General features: G+C 39.6%; 1 protein-coding gene across 2 annotated transcripts in view; it reads right to left on the bottom strand.

The window, feature by feature from the left end:
• The window catches only part of grid1b (glutamate receptor, ionotropic, delta 1b), a 468957-nt gene that overhangs the window by 89507 nt on the left and 355365 nt on the right, over nucleotides 1-24085 (bottom strand). The window lies entirely within an intron of this gene.

Here is a 24085-nt window from a genome sequence, read left to right as displayed (position 1 = left end):
ATCTAATGATCTGGATGAAATGAAGCAAAACGTCGTCATTTAACATGATAATAGGAAAACAGACAGGAGGGAGCATCTGGCCCGTGTGGGGAGTGAACACAGTGACAGTCATGGAGCCTGGTATGTGACGGAAGAGAAGGGGAAAGAGCTGAAACTGGGTTTACCGTAACTAAGCTACTCAACACACGGAACCATGGAGAGGAAGACTGGACCCAGACACACATCCAAACTGCTTTTTTAGGCCAGATAAAACAAGACTAAGCTTCTGGAAATTACTTCTCAAAGCATAAACTGTGTTTCTGCTTTCTGGGTTATGTTTCACAGTCGTGTCTATGTCAGGAACCCAGCTAATTTGAATAAACATTTTCCAGTTTTCCTAAAAATTCAACCAGTATAAGAAGCCTGATAATAGCTACAAAAAAGCACACGGCTAAAGCTACTGACATTAGTTAAATGTCACTAGCTTTATATTTAACCAAATATTATGGGAAACAAATGTATATATTTGAGCGAATGTATAGTTTTGACCCTGGGTAGATCGGATATTGGAATGATGTCCTCCTTTTTAAATCAGGTAAGGATTTTGCAAAATGCACTTTACACAGTTTACAATACATTTCTATATATTGATGTGGAAACTAATATTTGGCATTTTTAATCCCACTTGTTACACACTAGCTACTTAAGAGTTACTCCTTTGGAAATCCACCAAAAGCATACCAAAAAAAAGTGTTTGGAATATACAGCAAAAGATGTTTTCCCACCAGAGCATCAGAACTGGATTTTAAGACATATCAGTTTTTCAACATTAATATCTTTGCCCTCCTTTACAGGCTCCGTGTTTGGTTCCTGCTCCATCCAACAGACTTGCCCAGGAAGCTCAACACAGATGTAATAATATTCTTTGCAGTTTGATCGTTTAATCTGTGAGTCCTGGGGAGCTGTGGGAGGAGGGCGAGAGGTGAGGATTAGGGACGTATTAATAACAGTAGTTGGGACCAAAATGTCAGTGAATGTGAAGGTTTGTGATGAGGTCCAGCTTTTTTGTGTGTGTGAGTTGATGATGTTGTCAGTGATCTGGTTAACCTATCGTTAAAGGCCAAGACCCCACTTTCTGGAGATACTTCACAAGACATCTCCTATTCGGAAATATTACACCTGTCACTGTAACCTTTACCAGGCCAAGAGGCACACACACATCCACACACACACTCGCGCACGCCCACATAACAGCAGAGAGACTTGTAAAACTGTCCTCTAAGATAAATGTGCTATTTTGAGCCAATTTTACTGTGATCTATGTTGAGGATTTTCTATCCTGAGTTCCTTCTCTGTCTTTTTGAAACCCGGTTGCTTGGTTGATTTTTTTTTTTTTTTGCTTATGTGGATACAGAAACTGTTTGGGGTTTTTTTGTTTTTAGAAACTTTTGACATTTTGTTGCATTTAATGAAACAAGCTGAAGTAAAATGATAAAAATTAGATATATACACATATGTATATATATATATTTTACAGTAAGAGCTGGCAGAACAGTAAGACCTCGTTCCAGACACACATCTTTCTTGAATGAGTTTGGCTTTGCTCTTTCGGCCAGATGGACATTCCTCTAACCAATTAGTTGCATTTAGCTAATTAAATTTTGGAAGAATCAGTTCTAACATGCACAACCAAAATTCAAAGTCAAAGTTTGGATGATTTTGTTGTAAAATGTAGACATTTCAGGGAACAAATACTTTAAAAATGGCACAATTTTATTTCAATAAAACTGTTATCATTTTTTTTTCGCAGTTTTTTTTATTTTATTTACCTTGTTTGACGCAGTGACATCAAGTACACAGATTTGTGTGAACACCCATATGCTAAAGTGTTCTGCAAGCACTTTTTGATTATGTCTCCCTGGTAGGAGTCTATTAGCATCCCACATTTGGGCATGGCATTACTTGCCCACCCAGTCATGCAAAAAGTTCTCCAAATATGTCAGATTGAGAGGCCGTCTCCTGTTCACAGCGTGTGAGCTCACAGAATTTTATTTAAATTTAGCTCAGACTAGGTTTTCCTCCAATGAAGAAATTGTTGCTTTGTTGATTTAGATGTAGGAAATCATACTTGGTTGGAATCAAACTGATTGGCATTTAGAATTTTTTTTTATTATTTCAGACGTCAAGAAAGAAAGAGAGAAAAGAGGGAAGGAAAGAAAGAACGAGAGCAAAAGAAAGTCAGAAAGAAAATCCCCCCCAAGAAGTTTTAAATATCACTGAGTGCATATTGTATTTATCTCTCATCTTACATAAAACTATCTGTTGTATAACAGAGAACTCCCACACATGCAAGTTTAACTGCTTTTAGATTTCAAGAAAAACATTTAATCAAACAATTTCATATGAAAGCTATGTTATAAATTCCATTGAGACAGGCAAATTGCAAAATTCATTGTTTCTACTCTTGTTTTATTAAATTCATGCAATATTTTGAAATATATAAATAATGTGCAGAAAAATGTAAGTTTAAGTGGGTCTTTCTTCTCATTCACAGCTCAATCACCTCAAACCGTTGTAACCGAGGAGGCCGGGCTGCAGTCCGCTCGCAGGTCATTGGGCAGGGCAGAGTTGGGTTGACCGCAGTGATCACTAGATCAGCAAGATAGGTCTCTGGGCAAGTCTGAATGTAGAATGGATGATGGGACAGATCAAAAAGTGATTGCGTCAACAGCCTGCAGCTGGTTCAGCAGCGGGCAGCCGGTGCAACACTCTCGTCTGCTGCTGAAATCCTTCATTTGGATCTGCACTAACTTTCCTGCGTGTCGAAAAATTCAGTTTTAGCCGAACATTCAGCTGCCAGAACAAATAACTTCAACGTAGTCTACTAATTAAAAAAAAAATAACAAAAAGCCTTCAGGGATAGTAGCAGAGCTACACGTTCCAAATGTGGCTTAGCAGGAAATTAATATCAGAACTAGAGAAAGAGATATATGTGTATTTAACTTGGATTTGCGCAACCAAATCAAATAAATCAAAGACCGGCGAGATGATCTGGAAAGAGATTGTGTGTCTAACATGCATTTAGAAGTTCAGATATTCTGCGAACAGACATGATGCAACCAGAAATAAAAAACACTGCAGCTTTATTCCATTTGCATGTCTGCACGTTGCTGTCAGGCTGAGAATAAATATTTAAAAGCAGAAGCAACAAAACAAAGCATGTTGGAATAGATGTATTTTTTTGTTCCCACCAACTTCAGCTCAACCTTGTGAGCTGAAGTTGATCGATGAGGTATCGATCAGGTAGGCCAATTCGAGCTGCATCAAAGTTTCATGAAAGAATCAGGGTTTCGCTGCTAAGTATCAAGCGGTGGGAGGCCTCTGCGGAAAGAAGGAAACTTTCCGCAGCGGCGGAAACATGTTTTGCTTCCATTCTTGGTTGTGCAGGATCAAGCAGGACTTGGGGAGCGGGACTACATGACCGAGGAGCTCTAGATCAGTGGTCCTCAACCCCCGGGCCGCGGACCGGTACGTGTACCAATTGGTACCGGGGCGCGCAAAATTATATTTTTCCGTTTTATGTATTATTTAAGTCTGGAGGATCTTTTCTTTTGAAAATCCTTTCACTGGATTCTCTTGGTTACGTCTTGCGCGCCAACATTGAGCCCACAAGCAGCAAAATGAGTAAGAAACAGATCAGATGTCTCTGGAAAGTTTCTTTGCAAGGGAAGAAGGCCCAAAGAAGAGACAGGAGAACGGATTTATCCCGGTAGGTGATTCCCACATTCCAAGCCCGCTCTGCATGATATGGTGACCGGCTTGTTAATGAGGCAATGAAGCCTTCAAACTGCTTCGCCACTAGGGACCAAGCACCCTGAGCATAAGAAACACTTCGGGTGTCATTGTCTCTCATCACTCCCAGATGGAACCGTCTCGTTGCAGAGAAACCAGCTCAGAGCTCCCATTAGTCGTTATCATGTTAAAATTTTCACGAAAGTAAAATGTTCGTTTTTGTGGCGCATCTCTATCTTATTTTGAAGAGATATGTAAACGTTACCATAGCGACCAGAGTTAGAGAGCGTTAAGGCAGCGGTGGAGACGAGAGGAGAGGAGTAGAGCTTGTGAGTTTTAGGTCTGGTTCACACGGCACGATTTAAGGATTTGTCGGACGATTTTCCAAACTTCTGTGACCACAGAGCCGATAAAAGTCCAACAGGTTCGATCGGTTCGTAGTCCAGCCACACGGCAGGAGCAACACACCATGTACACACGAACCAATTCAACTCATGAACATCCCGATTCCAGAAGAAAATCCAGTAAAACCCCCAACATACCATATGTGAATTTAGAATCATCAAAAAGTAGTGATAGTCTGTGGACTCATTTTAAACGATAAAAGACGTAACAAAAAGAAAAGGCTTTTGATAAAAGACGGCGGGAGCAGCTGCTCTATTTGCTGCACTATGATTTGGAGGCGAGTTATTTTTTTGTAGTTAACATTTTTAACTGAATAAACATCCATGTTTATTAAGCACATGATAGTTTCCACATATCATCTCCGATGTCCACCGGACTCTCGGTTGCGCCATGTTATCTGTTTGGGATTCCCCTCCGTGCTTACATCACCGCATTTTCTGATTGGCTACCTGCCATATTCAACATTCAACAGGTTGCGTTTTCGCTCCCAGTTAGGGAAACCAGGGCAAAAAATGTAAAATTGTGCCATGTGAACTATCTGACGATTCTGACCTGTCCGCGGTGATAAAAAGGTTGGGGACCACTGCTCTAAATGATTTAGATGCTCAGGAGCAAAAGGCTGCCAACATAATATTACGGAAGTAAGAAAGTGCAGAGAAAACACTTTAGTCTCTTCATGGGACTTGTTGACATTGAGAAAAATCTTAAGCGTTAGCAGCCTAGCCTTTTCCATTTTTTAAGACCCAAAAAAAGGAAATTGTTGCTATTTAAAATTCAGAGTGGGCGGCACGTTTGCTGAAATTCTGAAAAATGACTTCTCTTTGTTGAAATGCAGGAAAGCCAAGCATATTTTGGGGAAACGCTCTTCTGCTTCCATCAGCAGTTCTCAGGGGAGGCAAAGGGTCTGGTGAAGGGTTGGGGGTTTGTTAGGTGGAGGTGGTGGCGTGTTAGAGAGTTAGCCAGTTTATATTTTGCTCTACTGCCTCCACCATGACCACCTCTGTGGGTTTAATAGTCCTGACAACAAGCATTTTAACAGGCTGCTGGGCGGGCAGCAAGCGAGGATGTTGCACCAGAGACAGACTGCTTTTAACACCATGCTAATGGAGGAGACAGGGATGAGTCCCATGAGGACGCCGCTGACCAGGAAATCCGGCATGCGTGGGGTCAGAGAAGAAATAAAAACTAAGTTAAGTTAGACGTTCCTCTGATTGTGTCACAGGAACACAATTCAGTTCTTTGTTTAGCTGTGGGGCATTCTCTCTTTGTAGCTCGTAGAAAACAAAGAACATACATAAAGACAAAGCCGGCAGTAGCCATTTTGATGCCCTAGGTTATGGCGCTGCTCTACTATAAATCTGCAGGGGGTAACTGTTATAAAAATGTTTTTTCAATATTTCTTAAAACTGTCTCTATGTTGTAAAAGTATAACATGAGACAGATAAATGGATGTTTCTGATCCTGGTAAGAAACAACCAATAGGAAGCCAGGAGGAGAGTCTCAGCGCTGTCAATCAAGCTGTGTACGTGACGTTCACAACTTCCCCTTCGCTCTCTGATGAACTACAGCTTGAACAATGACGTATAAAAAGTTTTCCTGTAACGTTAGGTTGTTTCTCTGCATTTAACACAGCTGCAGCAAACCGGCAATCTTGACCTTGTTTGCCCTGTTAGCTTTCCCTCTTTAAAACAAAGCCACCCCATCTCAAACTGAGGCCACTTTCCACTTCGCTTTTATCAAATATGAGCAACAATGTATCACACAAAAGCAACTCCAGAGAGCAAACAGCCACTGACCTGACCTATTGTAAGGGAGCTCTGCTTCTCGCTGCAACACGAAGCCCCCCGTTTCAGGCCACTGAGACTTGCTCTGAACTTGATTATGTCATAGTTGAGAAGCTTCCTCTCCATGTTCTGTGCTACTCAGTTTTTTTCAGAGAGGTGGATGGAGGGGGACTGTCGCTGTGAGGCTCTGTCTGGATGTTGATGTCAGTGAAAGCTGTGCTAAAAGCAACGCTTCGCACAAAGATAAAGTGAGAGCCGAGAGGCTTTGGTAAACATGGTGCTCTACTATGAACAAGAGCTTATTTATATGGAATCAGTTTGCAAAGACTGAAACCTGCCAATTTACTTAGGTCTTAAGGATCAATTGAATGATTAGGGCTTACTGTATCTTGACCGTAATATTAATTTGCTTTGCTTGTATTGCTTTTTTATGGTTGTCTGTGTACAGCACTATGGCAAATAAATCCAGAGGAGATTCTGAAATATAAACATAGAAAGTCTAACTGTATCCACTAGATCAGAAAACTGCCAAAACCCTCTTTATTAATTAAATAATCACATCGATGATGATTGGTCAGTGGAAGAAGTAGGGCTGGACTTGATAGGCATTAAAACTGCTTTTTTAAAAAAAAAAAAAAAAAAAAAAGGTTAAACACTCCTAGCTATTTTGTTTTCAGTTTTCCAAAAATGTGTACTCTTACGTCCTATGAATCAAATGTTTATCAAAGGTTTCTGAATCGTATGTGAAAAACAATGCGTGATGCCTAACAGAATCGCAGTGCTGTCACCTGCAGGTGTTTGACTTTAGTCCCTCTTGACATTTTACTTTTGTCTCCTGATGTGTCATTAGGAGAACAGCCCTCTGTGCGCTCAGAGGGCTGTTTCCCCATTTCTTGACTCTTATGCCGTCTACTTACAACCAAGGACTTTAAAAGCCCTGAGTGTTCTCTGTTTCAACAATATGAACAGACATATGGAGGATAATTACAACTTTGCTCAGCATATTATAATTTATCTACATTTATAGCTGAGATGGCCTTACTTTTCAGTCCGACTGAGCAGCCCTTGCTGTGTCTTACGTCTCCGGCTGACAGGACGAGCTGGGCTTTAGATCTCCCTGTCGTGACTCTTCCCTTATCTATTCTGCTGCTTTATTGTCCACCACTGTCACTCAGCCTATTATAAGTGCCCCCCAAAGAGGAATGGAGCGAGACGGAGACATTGGATGGAGAAAGAGATTGAAGAGGGACTGAAGTGTCCCATTTTAAAGAGCAGGTAAAAGTGTCTCGTTGCATGATAATAGAGTTGAAAAAGCCAGAGGGCAGCTTGGGACATCATGCAATAAATTGTGAGTCGCGATAAAAGTGGTAAATAATGAAGTCTGTGTTTATGAAATATTTGGTAAGTTTGATATAACATGAACTGATTCCTGAAACCAATTAAGTTGAAGGCTCAGAATATCCTAAGCCAGAAAAGTTTACACATGGAAATAGTGGAAGAAAGGCTGAGGTGTTGGAGCATTGATATATAAGACACTTGTATCTGTGGCAATGGCAAGTTTTGGGTTGAAAGACACTAACCACTGACAAATAGTTTTCCCAGCATCCATTTATTCTGATGGAATGAACACAAAAGTATATTTGTAAAATACTTTGGACTTTCTGTGGTGTATGAACATGGTTTTATATTTTGGAGGTCGGTTTGACAAGAGTTCTTTTTTAACAGCCCAACAAGTCTGGTCGTCTCAAACTTTTGATTTGTTTAGATGCTTTTGTGTCCCCTTGTGTTTATTTCTGTGTTCGTTACTGTCCCTCAGTTCCTGAGGTATGGCTCTACCAAACTGTACTGAATTTTCTTGGTTAGTATGACCTGACCTGGTTCTTATGCCACATAGTAAAAGCCTGTCCGTTCTTTACCTTAGAAGTTAAATTTGACACTTGGGTCAAAAACCTGACTATCTGAAGATAAATATTCACATCTATGAAATTGAAATCTACATTAATCAGAAATGCCTTTATTTAAGATTGAATTCAGAGTAATTTTAAAGGCTATTATAATGCACAGTCTAAGAAACAACTAATTAGTAATTAGTATTGCAAACACAAAGGTCCAATAGTTTGTGTACTTTTTTTACTAAGCTGTTACTTTGCTGCTTTTCTTTTGTATTTGTATACATTAAAACACTATTTTATTACCTTTTCTTCAAATCCCATTCTGCTGTTTTTGCCCTTTTGCACACCAAAGTGATGTTAATTGAACCTTCAGTTAAACTGAATATATAAGACATAGAAAGCAGGCGAAATATGAGAATAAGGACCAGACAGATGGGGTGAATGCTGGACAGGCGAGGTGAGAGCAAAAGCCTGTTACAGGTTTGGATGGATGCTTGGGCCTGAGGCAGCTCAGTCCAGGAAAAACAATCTGCTCTGTAAAACCACCGCCTCGGAGATTAGCACAAAGTTGACTGCTGGGTGGTGAAGAGTCAGAAATTAGAAAGCCAATGAAACTCTCAACAAAGAGCTATCCAAGCTAACAGTAAAACCAAGCTCTATCATCCATTAAAAGTGGAATACGGGCTGCTGCTTGTGTAAGAGACTTGAAGCACAAGGTAAAAAGTAAATTTACTGAGCAACAAGAAAATGTCTGATCTATGTGTATATCACTAAAGACAACTCCCAACAAGAAAACCAGAAAGAGAACTAAGATAGGTCAAGTGATGTGGCATTAAAATGGACAAATGAAGTCCAGAGTGGGTCCTCTCGCATTCAAAACATTCAACAAGCTCAAGCTGACTCCTTCTGGTTCAATCATGGCCTCAGAGTCACGGAGACATCCATCAAGCTCAATTTATTCATTGGAGCGTAGTGGAAGTGTTGTGAGAGACAGAAAAGGTGGTTTAAGGTGAGTGTCATTACAAAACATCTCAGTCTGACACAGACGGCATGATTCAGCATCAAGGCAGTTGATCTTTTGATCTCCCTAAAACCTCCAAGATAAAATCCTAAGCAACAACATGGGGCTCACCCACGTCTTGCTTGCCTTCATGGTGGAAACACACACAAGCTAAAAATACTTTCAACCTCAGTTTTTTATAACATGTAAAGTGTATACTAGCAAAAAAACAGAAAAGCTCAAGAAGAAGCAAAAGGATTGGTTTTACACACATAAAGCTATAAAAATGTAATTTTTGAACTTTAGAAGATACAAATAAAAAAAAAGGAACAATTTCGATAAGAGATAGAAAACTACAGGAAGCATCACTCAGTTGAACAGTTAATCTGGTTGACAAGCTGAATTTACTCATTAATATCACAAACTAATACAAACAAGTCATGTACAGTGGACACTCACCTATTTGCATTCATTTTCCAAATTATTTGTGGAAAATGTGGCTATTCGTGGGGTTTTGTTTCTAAAACAAATCTAAAACAGTTGAAAGAAAATGCAGCTTGAGAAGTTAACGTACAAAGGTGCAGTGCTATTTGATGTTTATAGATCAGCCTATTGTGTAGCATCATTTATGTTCCTTGGCTGTGATTGGTTGTACCCACTAGAGTGGAGGTAATGAAGACTGTGGATGTTAACTTCTGTTTTCCCCCTCCGGGGGGCACGCCCCGCACTTTGGGAAGCACTGTGCTAATATGAGGTAACAATGCAGTTTGTCATTTAAGCCCCCCTCCCCCATTACACAAAAGTGTTTCACTGTAAAGATAGTTTGTAGTGTGTTTTGTTGCAACCTGAAGTGTCAAATAAACTTCAGTGGAGTTTGAAAACAAAATATGTGTATAGGTTTATGTCTGGTTGAATGATGTCTGTGCCCAGTTGATTTTTTTTTTCTTTTTGGGGGATTTTATTGTAATCCATAGGGGGGCCCAGAAAATCTTTGGAAACCACTCGGGGGGCCCAGAAGAAAATCTTTGGGAACCACTGTATTAGTAGAAGACTGTCTGCAGTTTTATCAATAAAATAGTCAAGCGAGGTTATTTGGTCGTGGCCTTTAAATGTTTTCTGGGCATTTGTCCCGATGGGAAAGCAGACCAAGAACTCAGTGCAGAGTCTGAATATTCCTTCTGGCTTCTGGATGCCCTGGGGCACTCTGGGAGAAGCTGCAGGGTGTTGCTAGGTGTCAGGTTCTCTTCTTGACTCGTTGGTGGGTCGGTTGGTCAGAAAGATGGACATAATGTGGGATTTATAAGACACAGAATAAGACATACAAATTGTCAAAAACCTTAATAAAATTGTATTTTAGAGATACATGACAATTGAAGCGGCACTAAAATAAAACATATAAAAGTATTTCAAATTCTCACGTTTGAAACTGAAGGACAAACAAAGTGAACATCTGATGGCCTCGTAAAATGCTTTGATGGATTTCTAAAGATGAGTGGGGTTGCAGAAGGGCACTGCATGTGATTTCCATCAGCGAACCTTGTACATTCACTTTGAAGAGCCATTTCCTCGCAAGGCCTCACGTGAACAACGTTCGATACACACGCTACACCGCGCTCGCGGTTCAACCTTCATGTCAATTGTTTTTTTTGTTTTTTTTAAATACATTGTTAAAATTATGCAATAAACTTTGAGCATTAATGGAAATGCGGTTTAAAACTACGTTTAATTTTGTTCGAGTTCTGATATCCAAATGGAAGGAAATGAGTTTAGAAGTTCAAGACCCAGAGACGCAGACTCAAATTTGTCATGTATTTTAACCTGATGGAAAACATATTACTCTTATGAAGCAAATTTAACGTCGACATGAACCGACGTGACGCTAGAAAACTGAAATCCCAGTTTAAGAAAAAGATGGCCCAAAATAAGTTTGGATTGAGAACGGATGGGCTTGTGCCTCGGAAAACAATTGCCTCGGGCAGAAATTTAGTCAATGGCCGCAACGCTGGCCGCTTGTCCCTCTTCAATGCCACGTGATGCGAATACAGACCCGAACCTGTTGAATTAAAGAAGCCATTTGCATGCATTGTGCTCCTTTACGCTAAGCCTCCATCAATCAGTGGGGAGACAAAGACATCTGGGATGGAACGGGGACTACCTGGAGATAAGCTCACGCTGCATCACATTAAATGTGGAGCTTTGCCTCTCAGCCTAGATGCCGTTCTGCTCGGCGCCTCCCAACGAAATCCACATCTGAGAATGTAAGCTTACAGAAAGCAGATATACCTCTGTTATGAACATTGCCAGTCCCCTCGCGGACGCCCGTTAAAATACCGGACTCAGTTGCTAGGAGATCTGTAATACAACCGCAGAGTCTCTGCACACATTTGTATGCAACACCACGTGTTGCTGCTTTAATTTTAGGCTGTTCTGCTTCTCCTACAATCCTGCTGATGCTTCTCTTTGCTTCAGTCCTCAGGTGTTTTTGTCTCATGGCCCTTCTTGTTTTCCTTTGAAAGTGTTTTCGTGTGTGGGGCTGTGTTGGGGTGTGCGTGTGTTCACTCATATCCCCCCCGTAATGAGGCCTGGGTGGCTGATTAGCTCTTAGACACAATATGGCCAGAAACAGAATGGGCCATTGATTCCCTGAGCAGAGCCAAAATGGCTACTTTGGTCCAACTTGACACCATCTGAGAGGAGGTGTTCCCTGGTGTGCTTGTGCGTGAGATGAAAGCAATAACGTGGGCAGGCAAGGGTGGAAAAAGCTCAACGGCTCTCCGATTTCTGTGCTCGCGAGCCAAGTTCGGCTCCGATCTTGAGCTGCAGCAAAGGGTGAGCATAATAAAAGCGTTGTTATTGAGCTATTTAGTCTGCTTAAGCAAAAGCAAAAAAGCAACCTAATAACCTAAGTATCTTGTTTCACAACCTGGAAAAAACAATCAGGGTTTTTTTGCACTCAGAGCTCAGCAAAGTAGAAATCCTGACTCCTGGCATAATTTTAGGAAATCATTGGATAAATAAAAAAAAAAAAACAGAAAATGTTGGATCTAAAACCTTTTTTTTTTTTTTTTACATGTTAGAGTCAGTATAGTCACACCTTGGCGGAGGTGTTTTCATGATTTCCAGCGTTTTGAACCATTTCGACCAAGCTGCCCTCTGGCTGTAGGGACTGCAACATAAAGATGTTGGAATGCAATCTTACTTCTGTTGGGCTTAAGGTGTTTTTGTACAACCCAAATAAAACACTGGGTGATGCCGAAGCTCCAGACTTTTCCACTGGAACAAAGAAAAATAAAGGAACTTGCAGAACTCGACTTGCATTCCTAAAAGCACTTTGCAATTCTGCATCTCGTATATTAGAGTACCTCTAAAAGGTTAATTGAATTAATTAATTCAGGTCAAAAAATGAAACGCGAAGATTCATCACTGAATCTTCGCGTTTCATTTTCACTTTGCAATAAATCTAGCTGAAATTAATTTCTTGAGATCAATTACTGACATTAATGAACTTTTCATTGAGATTTGAGATACGCGTCACAAAAATTGGTGCAAATTTACCCAGAAACCTAGATTTTTTTAGGCTTTGTTGTCGAATGAAGTGATGATCACTAAAGCCATGACCAAAACCAATGACACTATTCAGAATAATTATTGGTCTGCCTCTTTAAATAATCCTAATTGATAATTTTACACATTTTTAGTGTACATTTTTATTTTCTACACATTTTTTTAATAGAAATTGTTACACTGTCCCATGCCTATGATATAGAAAAATAACAAGTAAGACCATCCAAAGAGGCTCAGACCGTTGAGGAGAGAGGACACAGAGGAAACATGATTACAGTCTCTATTTCCGATCACTTACTTTTCCATTAGGGAGATTAATGGTGGCGCGTACAGATAGGGACGCCATCTCTGATGTGAAAAATTGTGCCATTACCTGTTCAGGATGAACAAAAAGTGAACACATGTGTGTGTCTGTTTTGGAAACTCTTCGTGCTCCAATTTTCACGCCTGCTGCAGAGACCTAAATCCACATCATGTTTGTGTGCTTTGATTTTTGTTTTTTCCTTTTGTGCATACCAAAACCAGTTAGGTTTGTGTGAGGTGAAGCTACGTGGAGGCGGCTTGGGTGGTGGGGGGAGCAAGCAGTCAGTCTATCTACTGGGAGTCTGACAAATCTTAAAGGAAAACTCACATCAGCGTAACAGAGCCGACAGGAAAGTACGTGTTTAGGCAGGGAGTTCATCTGAAGTTAACATAAAACAAAGAGAACAGTGAAAGTTCTGAAAAGACTCAGCTTGAAGGAAAACAAGATTTTTCCCTCAGGCATCTCAGCTTTATCCAGTTCCACATCAGTATTATGCTAGTAGCCACTGTAGAGAGACAAAACATGTCTACAACGGAATAATTTCAAATATTTAAGGTGTTCTGCTACAACACAAAGCACACCTTGGTTAAAATGCTAAGAAGTATTTAATGGTTTAGAATCTAGGTTAAAGCAGGTCATTTGCAAGAAATGTAGTGAGTAAACTCAGTGAATTGAGGTTAGTTTTCTAGCTCAAATTTTCAACAGGGATAACTTTTTGGGGAAGTCATTTCAAAATCAACCTATGTTATCAATTTGTAGTTATATATTTTTTTTGTTTATGGTGTTGCAAAGGCTAATATGAATAAACCACATTGTGCTCTGTGGCTACTTTGAATATAAAATGTTGGCAAAATGATCTGAAAAGTCACCATATTAAATTACAAAATCCACTCAGTGTAATTCGAAGTTTTTATGATGTGAATGAGCAATTTGGGTATTTTGCCATCAGAGCACATGGCTGCCATTTTTGCTTCAATGCAGGAGCAGTGGCTACTAAGCTGACTGCAGCATCTCCCTACACAGATTTTTAAATATAATGGCAGTATGGGTTATGAATTTCCATTGAACCGTTTAACACTTCTAAACTATATTTTTTATTCGGAGTTGGGATTTAGGCAAAATAATGTCTGATGTCATAACTGCTTAATGCCAGTAAATATGAGGGAATATTACAAACAATTCAAAATATTTGTTATAATTGTAACCAATTTGTGTAACTTACGAAGATAATTTGAGAAATTTAGATTTCAAGTGTTGTAGTTACAATTAGTCTTCTTGCTAAGTTCAAAAAGGAGGATAATAAGCACAAACAACCCTATTGTCATGAAAAATGAACAGACTGTTTAATACAAAATTAAACAGATTATTGCAACATTTTTTTTTCCAACAGAAAGTGTACACCCTTATAATATTAGGTAGTGTGCTTTCTTTTAGTCCAGATTCCTTTCTTTAGTCCAGTATTTGAAATTTAAGTCAGTCAGTCAAAAGTCTTTGTCAAATCCAATGGCCATGTGTTTCTTTGGATCCAAAATCTTATCTTAATCCAGTGCAAAGCAGACAGCGGATCCAGCAGTCCCAGGTCTTGGGTTGAAACCTGGAGCTCCAGCACATCCAATCCAGGCCTGCGTTGGTGTGCAGCAATGGACAATGTTCCAAGTTGAATGTGGTTCTAAAAAAAACCCAACCTGCATATATATAGAACTTAATTAACTATTAAAGTCCAAAAGTATGCAGGAGCAATAAATCCCATTTATCACAAAAAATAATATTTGACTAATGGCAAGCTTGCAAAAAAGATACCACTGTATGCAAACCATTTTAAATTTGTACATAACAAAAATACAATACAGTGAAAATCATTCTAATATTCCAATGTTACACATTTCTCCGATTGGTTTTATGTTGTTTTTTTTCTTGTCGGAACATACGAGCAGTAATGCCTGTGACGCCATTTAGCATTAGCTTCATTTCAGGTTGCAAAAATACATCACAACACTCATCGGAGAAAATCACAGCAGAAACGGATTTAGCTGCAAGGATCAGGTCACTTATCTTCCCTTCTGTCAACCGTTACCGGAATTCATCAGAATTGATCATATAACTGCTTTCTTTTCTCTCAGCGTGCAACAGCTCAGCACAACATGCCGCAGCCAGCTACGGTTCCTTCTTCTACTCCTATTTTTCTCTGCTGTCTAAACCAGAGTGTAAACTCACAAGCCACCTACTGGCGGTTTCTGGTAGCAAAAGAAAACCCAAACCGATTTGCTGGTGCATTAAATTACAAGACAAAATCCAGTAGAAACAAAATATAAAATACTACTAACAATAATATTACACACATATATGGGGGTTACATAATAATTATTTAAATTGTTTCTAAATTTTTAATCCACTGTTTTTATTTATTTTTTTAGCTGAGGTACTTTATGCCAGGTGGACAACATCACCTTTATTGTATTGTGACAAACCTGTAGGCTGATTTAGTAAAACTAATTAAATGGGAAAGAAAATATGTATTTATGGCAAGGTGACAAAAATAAAAACAAAACTAACAAAAAGCAAATGTGAAACAATCCATTTATTATTTCTAATGGCAGTGGTTGGCTCAAATATTTCTATGAAGAGACATAATCATGTCTAATCTAACAGATCTAGAAAAGGTCTGAAACAGGTGCACAACTAAAATCGATCAAGTTTAAATTTAATTTCAGGCTGGTTTCGAGCAACTTTTCTCTCAAAATAAATAAACGAATAAATAAAAAGTACTGTACTGCAAACTTCAGAAAATAATGTAGAAATTAAACAAAATCAAAAATGTAGTTTGAAATTTAACCAGATTTAGAAAACAGGAGGTCAAAAATCAACTTTTTCCAGCAGTGACTGTGAGGACAGACCGCATATGTGCAAATCAATGAAGTGAGTGCATGCTGCAGGTGACCTTGTCAGCTTTTCTGCTCCTCAGCTCATTATCTTCAGAGGTGCGGGACTCACAAATGAACAGGCAGGTGTTTTTAAAAGTCTAAATCAACCTGATCCCCAAACCGTCCCTTCACAGAAACAACAGGAGTGGCTTTCTTTATTTTTCACGGATAAAAAGCGAATTGTTGGGTAGATTGAAAATGACTTACTGAAAGCCAAAATTTAAGAGCCATCTCTGCCAGGATAACCCCAGATTCCAAATTAAGTGTTGTGATTAGAACAGCAACATTTCTAGTTTCCGCCGACTTCCAGATGAGTTCAGGTAAAAAAAAAATTACAGAATGACTTGAGGCAAAAATCACCTCATCCTACCGACGACAAATCAGCCGCTCACATGTCGAGCATGTAACGCATATTACCCAATTGCAGAGACGCACGCCGGTTTCACCGCGAGGACGCTCAAGGTGAGAAAATACGAGCCTAATTTGCTTAATGGCAGTAAATATGAGAGGATATTACAGCTGCGGCTCAAATGTGCATTTTACATGTTTCTGCACACGGCAGCGGATGTACGAGAGACTATAACCAATGAAGTGTGAGTGGACACTTTGGAAATTGGAAGCGGAGGAGCGTGTTGCAAAATGGGTCCAGGAGCTTTGAAGTATTGCTGGAAAGGGAAAAGGAAGCAGAGACAAAGTGAACAGGGGCAGAGCTCAACAGGCAACTTCACAGGCGACGCCTTTCAGGAGAGAGAACTCATGGACAAACCAGGGCGTGTTCGTTCAACTCATCGGTGAGTGCTCCGCTCTTCATCGGACAACAGAGGAGAGCTTATTTAAAGAGATCAACGACCTTCTGTGTTTTCTGCTTGACACCAAAGTTAGGGTTCAAAATGTTGTCAGTTGTTACGGTATCGGCCATTGCTCATCGTCGTCTTTGCAATCTGAGTCTTCAGAACACAAGGACACAGTTCGGACGTCTGCCTTCATCTGTGTCCTTGTTTCTCAGAACTGAACAGCAGGGAAGATGTCCCTGCAGGGGACCCGTTGAGGGGAAGGAGAGGCCTATCCTCTAAATAAACAGAGGGAGGATAAAGATGTATTGCTAAAGTTTATTATGACACAAATGTTCAACAAACCCAGCCATTAATTGTCAGAATTCCTTCAGGAAAAAAAGTTTTAACTGAAATGAAAACACAGAACTAAATCAGTTCCTCGAAGCTATAGATCAGATATGTCAATGTTCAATGTGGATGTACTTCATGTTCAGTACATCCACAGGATCAGCAGGAATAGAGGGATAGATGTATGAAAAGTGAAAGTGACATGAAATATATATTTGCTAATGAAATGCCTCTGTTTTAAAACAATCCAACTTGAAATAGAAAGAAGAGGAGGAGGATGCGGAAAACGTATGAAAATAAGTGCTAGGATAACAAATAGAGATTTAACATATGGAGAACACGTGGAGAATGTCAGGAAGGCTAACTTTATCTGCGATGCTGGTCTTCTTTTCTGATCACTTAATAAATAAAACAAAGAGTTAAAGTTGAACCAAACACTGTAAGTACTAATCAGAAGAACAATAACGGAAGGGGGAAAAAAGGAAATTAACCGCAGAGACAAAATAAAGCTCAAAACAAAACATGTCACACTTCCATTTCCTGTTTCAAAATAAAAGCATTTCAATAAATTCATCCTCAACATAATCAACTTAGTAAATTGATTACCCAAAGTTATCTCAGTCTTATAATTTGCATAAACTTATTCCCTATGAAGTCGTTGTTATTGTCGTTTAACTTAAACATTTAAAAACAGTGACAGTACCAGCTTCCACACAGTCAAGATAGTGAGACCAGTCATTCCTTATGTTCCAGAAAGTTAGTCTAATCTACTTAAATCTTAAATTCACACTTGTTAAGCTTTTTAGCACGCCATGTAGAGTGTATAATAAAAACTAATTAAACCATAGCCAGAAAAGATTAGTATAATAATCCTGAGAAAATGATCCGATCCATTTTCATTCCACTCAGGTAGCCTAATTGTTCTAGTATGCACATCCAACTGTGCACCCAGACAAACTTTACAGACTCTTGCTTTTTTAACACAAATTGGAGAAATTAAGTCCAGATCAAAAGCCAAATAAGATTTCGGTATAGTGAAACGGACTTCTGCTGGAATTGTTTGCACAAATTCCAGAATAATGTGATCCAAAAATGGATATGTTTCTGTTTTAAGTGAACTAATTCTTGTAAATTTCAGAGCATTTAATATCAGCAAAGCCCTAATACGCCCCTTCAAACTGTCTGAAGACCTCACTATATTATTATCAATAATTTATTTAAGATCTTTACAATAGTAAATGTTTGAGGTCTTTAGCCAAATATTCAAACAAGGCTAGTTCCTACATGTGTAGCGGGACTTTTAGTTGTTTTTTTAGGGAAAGCAAAGCATCTTTACAGAAAGTTTGCCAGTGTTACCATGGTTGCTGTGTATACATCATGTGGGGGTTGTCAGGACTGCATTGGAGATCCACACAGAGATGAACACTGTAAATGTCCGTAAATAATTACGAAACAAATGTCTGACCACACGACTATGATGCAGCACCACAGAAAAAGCTGTAATAGATGTGCCGCTCCAATTGGTGTTGCTGTGAAACAGGCAGAGAATGACGCGAAAAACACAGAACAGTGTGAAGTTTGTTATTTGTGAAAGGGAGGCGCGAGAGAGATAGAGCTACAAAGTCATCATTTCAAAAGAAAGAATTGGTGTGAATGTACACACTAAAACACAAAATATATTTATTTATTTTTATTTTTTTACTTTTTCACTCTGGGACCCATTTTCAAAAAAGTTTGTTTCTGGTCTCCCAAAATGACGGACGCACAACCTAAACAACAACAAAAAACCTTTGCAGATAAAGCTAATCTAGCCTCTGTGTGGACGATGTCCTAAACCATTAAAAGCCATGCTTGCCTTTAACCAAGGCAAGCATGGCCTTTAATGGTTAAAGGCATGCTTGTACCTCACCATTACCATATTATGCTGACAGTCCTGTTTCAGCAGCTAATTAATAATCACCCCACAGGGCCACAAGTCTTCATTGCCTCTACATGTCTCCATTCGTCTCAGTGGTCTATCACCATCACCTAATGAACGAGGTGAGGTGGAGCACACTCTGGACATGTCATTGATTCATCGCAGAAAAACGTCTCCATGGAGACATCTATTGATGTCCACTGTAGTTGAATAGGACCCAGTGAATGCTCAAACCGTTATTGATGAAACCTGATGTTTTTCAAATGAGTTGTCTTCCTGGTGATTCTTCAAGGCCTCGCTGCTGCAGCACCGAATTACCAGGAACATTAGCCGGGAATGCCATCATGAAAAGTTCAAAACTGGAAACGTAGACTGCGGTGGTTGGGTCACATGTGCAGAAAGAGAAGTAATCGTCTGCTGCGACGACTCTCATTGAGTTCGCAACCTGCGCAGCGTAGAGTCCAATGAGATCAGCAGGGGAAAAAAAAAGACTTCAAATTCTGATGTTTTGACCTTATTCAAACAAAAGCAGTAGTTTTTATTTTTCATTTAGTACTAATCAGTAACAGGGAGGAAAAAAGGAAAGCCAAAAGCTTAATTTTTTTTTTCACAAATATGACATGAGAGAGAGAGAGGCATTGCCATTGTGTGAATTTAAGACAGTGGAGCCGCAGCCATCTGGCTGATGGGTAAACAAAGGAAATGATTAGAGTCCTCATCACTAATGACTGAGACACTCAGCATGCCGCTGCGCATGTGTGTGTTGGATAAGGCTTAAAAAAAAAAAAACACACACATAAAAAAGAAGAGATAAAGAAAATGCAACACAGCAGGGATGCAAGATATTCAGGTGCAAAACAAAAATCCATTAAAAAGCCTCATCACAGGGATAAAATGTTTAGCGCTTGGCAAACAGCAATCCTATAGTGATTTGGTGCGTGTGGGTGTGTGTGTGCGTGTGTCTGTGTGTGTGCTTGACCATAACGATTCAGGTTAAATATATATTTGACCCTATTTTAAAAAAAGAATGATTGTAGTTCAAAATCATCTCTGTGTAGAAAACAATACAAGTACCAGCACTAAGAGGGAAAACCATCAAAAACTGTAGCATAGTTTAAAAACAAAGCTGCCTGGTCCACCTGCCAGAGAGGAAAAGATTTAAGTTGACTTCTCAAAACATTTATGGAAGTGCTGAGCCCCCATTTCAGATCCACTCAGCTCAAAACTTTTACAGCATTTATCAGATCTTCTCTGTGAAATCTGTGGAATTAGAGATTTCAAACAGTTGTTGTTAGAAGCTATAGTGTTGAGAAATGTAATATAAAATATTGTGTTAAATCGATTTTTCAAATGCTAGAATGCAACAGCCCTTGAAAAAAATAACTAAATTCTGCATTGATGGCTAAGCTGGGACAAAGTATCTTTTTACGCCTCCAACCACGTAGTAACTTATTCCCACCTGGCTCCCTGTGTGTACTTTAAGGGAGGTCTTTAGTTCTTTGACAGATCCTCCATTTTGTCTTTCTGTTGCCATTTATATTTGATGTACGTGTAGTCGTTATAGATATTTGTGACCACCACGACAGGCTGCTGGTTGCTGTGTGGTTTAAGTGTTGGATTTGGGATCAAGATTTTATTTAGTCATCAATCTCTTTCCCTACAGCTTGTATCTGGGTCCTCGTTTCACCAAAAAAACAACAACAAAAAAACCTGTCTATATAAGTGCAGACAAAGGCCTCAGGAACTGTCTTTTCTCCTTTGACAATAGAAGATCTTGGTACAGTTGGTATGAAAAGATGTCAAGAAATTCAGACCTGCACAGACATCCTGTTTGTCGGTTTGTTCAAAAACACAAACCGACAAATGTTGGTTGTTTTTTTTAATAATCAAGAACTGAATTAAAATAAAAAAGTGTGTGAGGAAAGAGGCAAGTACAATGTTGCCACTTTTTTTCAGGATGGAAGTGTCAGATGAGTGGCAGCCATTTGTTAATGATGGAATAAATTAACTAATAACCATCAATGTGAACATCTCAAGGAAAATGTGAATTTTACAAGTTTGGCATCTGTTTTAGTGTGAGCCCAAAAGAGAAGACATCAACCTCAACCTCAGAAAAGCAACTGTTGCTGCCCATCAATCTGGGAAGGGTTGCCTCGCTATTTCCAAACTATCTGAAAAATTTAATCTGATTGGAGTCACAAGACGTTTGGAACAATGTCCCCCAAAGCAGAGAAGACTAATGTAGAGATGTTTGGTCATAACCTTATTGTGATATTGACATCAGAACAAAATATTTCAGAGATAACATTTTAATCCACAATGTCTAAAGTTGGTTAAAAATATTCAAATTGAAAGGATGTTTAAAAATTGGCCTAAATCTGACAAAAAATAAGAGGCAAGTTAAAGACAGAGCTTTCACACCAAATGCAAAATCTGACCAAAAAAAAAAACCTCAAATTCTTCCAGAGTCTGGCCTCTGTAACAGCCTGAAGCTTGTCTCTCACCAGCCAGCTGTGGAGACATCACTTCCTTCTGATCAGATGGAGCAGAGGTGCAGAGCCAGCCGGACGAACTGAGCTGGAAGCAGATTAGCAGTGCTGCTGTCAGCCAGCACAAAACCATCAGAGGGATTTACGCCGATGGAGAGATAGCAGGAATTCACCTCCAGTGGAGGAGATTTTGGACCCTCACTGGACTTGGGAGGTGGTGAGGAGGGGGAGAGATGGAAGCGATAAGCATGTGGAGAGGTGGAGAACATGTGACTCAGAAAGAGCGAGCAAAAAAAAAAGATTCGCAGTTTGGAATAAATCGCCGCAAACCATTTTTGGCCAGCTTAAAAACTGAGACTGGGGGGGTTGTTATTGCTTTTTTTGTTTTGGTTTTTTGTGATGTTCGGGTACTGATGAAACCTACGCTTTTGGGTTTTAAAAGGAAAGTTTTGGTTAGACATGTAAAATGTGTACATTTATATCAAAGCATTTCCAACCTGCTTCCATGGGGGCTGGTTATTTTAGAGAATTCTGCCAAGTCTTGGCTAAAATGGGGATAAATTAGATCATCAAACTAGTAGAGCAATTGGCACAATAAGCAAAGTACAGTGACGCAAGCTATTTTTGCGCCCTGTGTCATAGAACAAATTATTGTAGTTCTGAATAGCATTACTTGTCTGCGTCTAATTTCTCTCTTCCACCTCGTGTAAAGTCGCTGTAAATCTTTGGGGAGCGCACAGGGAATTAAGCTCAATGGGAGGAATTGCTCACAGCTGCCGAGTGCACCCATCACCGAGCCGCCAGAGTTTTTACTAGTTTCATGCACGGCTGCTTTTAATAGCCGCTGCTTGACCAGTTACCCACTGGGACAAATACAAGTTGCACTTCAAAAAGCAAGAGGGTAAAACAGAGACACGGGGATTTAGAGATGGAGACAAAAAAAGAAGAAGAAGAGAGAGGCAGACAGAATTCCCAAGTGTGGAGTTGATTTGAATATCAGTGAGCTGAGGACCTGAAGGGATTACAATTCCCCAAACCAGCCCGTCACTGTCTTACCATAGATGTAGAGACAAAATCTAGGAAAAGTTGGTAAAAGTCATTATTACAAGTTATTGGTGTCTTACAAACTTATACACAGATTTCTGTTGGCAAACTCAAAAGTGGTGTTAGATCAGTGGTGAACTCTCTGGGCCGTCTAGGATGCCTATGAGGGCCTAAACCACAGATCTACATAGAGCCAAAAATGTTACCTCACCTTTTGAAAAAAGCACAATCAATGCTGTGTTTTTTCTAAGTTTTAAAAATGAAGAAAACTTTTGTTAAAAAAGGAGGGATACATTTTCATCTAAGCTTTCCTTTTGGAAAAATTCTGATGAGCTACATAGTGGATGTCAAAAAAACCCAAAAATACAATCGGTCATGCCGTTCCTCTGAATGGGCAGGTTTGGGAATCATAGCGTTCATGGCAACTTCTGTTTGTTGTGGAGTCCTCCAATCGCAGCTGAGCCTGTATGTTTTTTTTTTCCCTCTGAGTTAGCAGAGTTCACTCAGGGGCCAAGAAGATGCTGGCTGGTGTGTTTCTGAAATGACTGTCACACTCAGAAGGATGTTGGAGCTGTCTACCTGTCAATGTTACCTTTCAACACAAAATTGGATCGTATCACCAAAACGAAGACCTTTCACAAGGTATGGATGAAAGATGTGTTTTTCTCTACGTGTGCTCATGACCAAGTATTGATAGAGTTAAAGGGCACAGTGTGCCTATTACTTACAGAGTGCAACCTGTTTTACATGCTAGCACTGAACCCTACCAGACTACTGATGGGACTGGACATTTTGTTCACTTGACACCACAATGGAGGATAAAAACAAAAGTGTGACTTCTCATTATGATCTTCAAAGTAAGCAAAAAGTAAGTTTTTGCACTGTGTTACTTTTATTCTGGTTCCCTGAACTGCTGTTAATCACCTATCTATTCAAGTCAGCTGTGTGCCAGGAGGGAAAGTCCTAAAACATGTAGTGGAGTGAGGCCTGGAATTGAGAACCACTTCTTTAGACCAAATGGTTTTTTGGTTTGATTGACCTTCAGAAGCTTTAACAATGAGTTTACGAATGCTCTTTTTTTTTTTTTTTACCAATTAATCCTTTAAAATACTATGAAAGGAGATGACCTGGGGAGCTTTTTAGATGGACTTGAAGACCTGCAATTTAAGGGCACAAGAGACTTTGAATTGTGACCTTCAAGGTCTCTTGAAAGTCTTTGAAGGTATGGTTGTGCTGAATGAAATGAAGGCTGATCTAACACCTGCTGCAAAACTTTCAACTCTACAGCCAAATAACAATGGCAGTACCGTTTTGTTCAGTCAAGTTCGGATGCAAAACTCTGGGTTTCTGCATATTTCAGAGACCTCAGAGACTCCCGGTCTGTCAAGGATGAGGCCACCTCCAGCCAAGCAGAACCACACAGACAGAAGACACAGATGTCATCACTCACACTCAAAACACAAACCTTCTCGCCAGTCCCAAATCTAGACCTTTTTTTTTCTCCTTTACTTCTTGTACGGAAGAAGGGGGATGAATCACTCAAATGCTGCATTTGCAGTTTTATTTTAGATACAGAAATCTGCAGTGCAAATCTGAATCATACCATCTGCCTGGTTTCCATCTGTGTGTTCAAAAACTGATCTGCCTTCACACATTTTTTACCTTTATGACTTGCCATTTTTAATCCACGGGATTCAACAGCATCTTGACTCACCCTTTGTGGCAACAACAACTTTAACTCTCCTGAGAGTCACAAGGTTTAAGTGTTTGTTTACGTAAATGTTAAAGTTTGTTGATTCCTCTAGAAGTTCATTTCTTAGGTTAGACACTACTGTTAGAGGAACAGGCGTGGTTCGCAGCCGGTGTTCTAAC

The sequence above is a fragment of the Xiphophorus hellerii genome, chromosome 10, assembly GCF_003331165.1.
Source record: "Xiphophorus hellerii strain 12219 chromosome 10, Xiphophorus_hellerii-4.1, whole genome shotgun sequence".
In the NCBI taxonomy this organism is placed as follows: domain Eukaryota; kingdom Metazoa; phylum Chordata; class Actinopteri; order Cyprinodontiformes; family Poeciliidae; genus Xiphophorus; species Xiphophorus hellerii.
The sequence above is the reverse complement of the archived record's forward strand: the minus strand, read 5'-3'. Positions and strand labels throughout refer to the sequence as shown.